The following is a 2,913-nucleotide window of genomic DNA, read 5'->3' on the forward strand; positions in this document are numbered from 1 at the left end:
TTCAATTAATAGTCTTTGAGAGTTGGTGTGTTCACATGTGTGTATGTATATATCTGTCTGTATGTGTGCTTGTGGAAGGTTGAGTGACTTACCCCTGGTCTCAAAAGTAGAATATGTCAGATACAAGACTTGATACTCATGTGTTCCTGACTCTGACACATGTTCTCCATGCAATATGTTGTATTAGTTTTCAACATAAAGGATATCATCTATGAAATGAATGAGTGGAAGAAATAAATGTTAGGCGTCATGGAGTAAGAGTATGGTAACTTTCATCTACTCTGACTATATCTTCTATATGTGTACCTATTTATTACATGCTCCCTCCCCCATTCAAATATGTTTCTTGAAGGTAGGTTTTTTTTTTAAACTTTCTTTGTATCCCCAGTGCTTAGGACAGTGCCTGGCAAAGAACTCAAGAAATGCTTGCTGACTCTACGGAACAAGCAAACAGCCCAAGAACTTTGCTAACATCTATGGAACATGAAGCAACCTAAATGAAGGCTTCCAGAACATGGGGGTAAATCTTCTCTGGTGATTTTATAGGGGTGGGATTTCTAGAGAAAGAATGAGAAGGCAAGGAGAGTTCACAATATGTCCCCCATGAGAAAGTACCCAAATCAATAAAATTGCTGATCCATGAAGTATGGAAAGAAGTATGCAAATGTAACACCCAAGAGCCTTTACCAGAAATGGTTTTGACAGACTCTTTTGGTTGTCACAAGCTATCAAAGAATCCATGCTTTAGTCTGGGGGCTGTAAGTATAAAAGAAAATAGCAGCTGGGCTCTGCTGATGATTTCTAGTGCAAATCTCACATGGCCACAGCTTGTTGCTGATTATTCCTGGAAGATTTTTCTGTATTAAATCTGTTCATGTGTAAAAGACATTGGGGATGGTTCTCCTCTTGTTATACCTACATAATTCCCATTGACACTAATGGGGTGCTGCACAGAGATCAAATACACAGACTGCATTGGTTAATTGTCTGGTAGCAGTTGTAACATAAGTGTATACAAATAGATTTTACGCGAGATCTTTCTGCCAAGTGTTTCTAACACATGAAAATAAAATGCTCACTTCTTCAAGCAATCAATCACATTGTAAAAGCAGATTGCTGCTATCGATGGGACCTGTTCTCTTCTCTACCTAGTCACTTTTTTTTTGAGAATGAAAGGACTTCACAATACTTTAAAAAACACAAGCAATTCTCTTTTAAAAAGGTTCATTTTAAAATGTAATATAAAATATTGCCAGGCAACTGTTTTGTGCCAGAAGCAGGACTTGAACCCTGGGCTTCTTGACCTGAAGTCTAGTGTTGTTTTAGCAGATGATTCTGTTAAAAATTATTTACAGGGAGAAAAAAAGAGATCAAATTCCATCCCAGATTGGAATCTACAAATATTTTCTTCTCTAGTACTATAATAAACACCCAAATTAACCATAAAGAACAAATGAAGAAAGGCTTTACCTGCATCCAGAGAAAGAATTAATAAATAGATGTATATAATAACTTTTCATGGATTTGTAAAATTATTCTATTCATACTTCTTTGTACATATTTTATATACTTTTATACATACTACTTTATACATATATACATGTGTATTTGTATCTAATGCTAGGGCGGGGGGGGGAAGGAAAGAAAAAAAATAATAACATAATTTGTTGTGTATTTGAAAGGAATAGCAAGCTGCGCACAGCAGATTTGCAGTTAAATTTGCAATCATCTTTTTTTTATTGTACAGTGTTATGGAAATGCTTGTTTCATTCCATAAATTAAAAATAAAACTTAATAACAAAAAAGAAATTACTTCTATATCAGTAACCAGTTGTTTTCTATATTCAAATGAAAATCATTTCATTAAATTTTTTTTTTCACCACATCCAGAACCTCTCGACTCTGTTAAAGTACTGATGCATAGGCAAGTAGTTTCTATATGTTTAACTGTCCTTTTCTTTCTCTTGATTTTTTTTTTGTTTTATTTCTGAACCATGCTTTCCAAAATATTTTTTTTTACCTTCCTTCCTTAGAACCCTCCTTTTCTTTCTTCTTTTAAAATTAGTTTGTATTATTTTCAATCAATGTAAATCTTTCTTCTTTCTCTCCCACTTCTCTCTACCCCATTGAGAAAGAAAGAAAACCCAAATCCTTTTTTAACAAAAATCCAAGGAAAGAAAATTTTTGCATTGGACATGTCAAAAAAAAAAATCAATCTGAACTCTGAGGTAATCTCTTCTTTATCAGGAGGTGGGTGTCATATTTCATCATGATTCCTAACCAGGAACAAGATAGTTACTATGTTGATCGGAGTCCCTTAGATTTTCCAAGTTATTTTTCTTTACTTTACTGTTACAGTATAAATTGTTCTTCTGGCTCTGATCATGCGAGTATTCTCAGGCTTTCCGGAAGTCATGCTCCTCATCATTTGTTTGAAGCACAATAATATTCCATCACATTGATACTTCAGAACTCGTCCAACTGTTCTCTTATTCATGAGCATCTGCTCATTTTCCAATTCTTTGCCACCACAAAAATTGTATTATAATTATATATTATTTTACATCCCATGAGTTTATTTTACTAAGGATTAACCTATTATTTAATCTACCCTATCTCCTATTCTTCCTTTCCGTTTCCCCTCCTGTTTCCCTGTTGAATGAAATATATTTCTGTAGCCAACTGTGTGTGTGTGTGTGTGTGTATTCTTCTCTCCTTTGATCATTCCAAATAAGAGTGAAATTCAATTGTTGCCCTGAAAGCCTCTACCTCTTATTCCTCCTTAATGGTATAGACTCTACTTGTGTATCCAGATTATGTGAGATAATTTTCCCATTCTCTCTCCCTCTCTCTCTCTCTCTCTCTCTCTCTCTCTCTCTCTCTCTCTCTCTCTCTGTCTCTCTGTCTCTCTCT

This window comes from Petaurus breviceps, unplaced genomic scaffold (assembly GCF_028583685.1).
Source record: "Petaurus breviceps papuanus isolate PSGF00001 unplaced genomic scaffold, PetGlider_PUasm1.0 38, whole genome shotgun sequence".
NCBI lineage: Eukaryota > Metazoa > Chordata > Mammalia > Diprotodontia > Petauridae > Petaurus > Petaurus breviceps.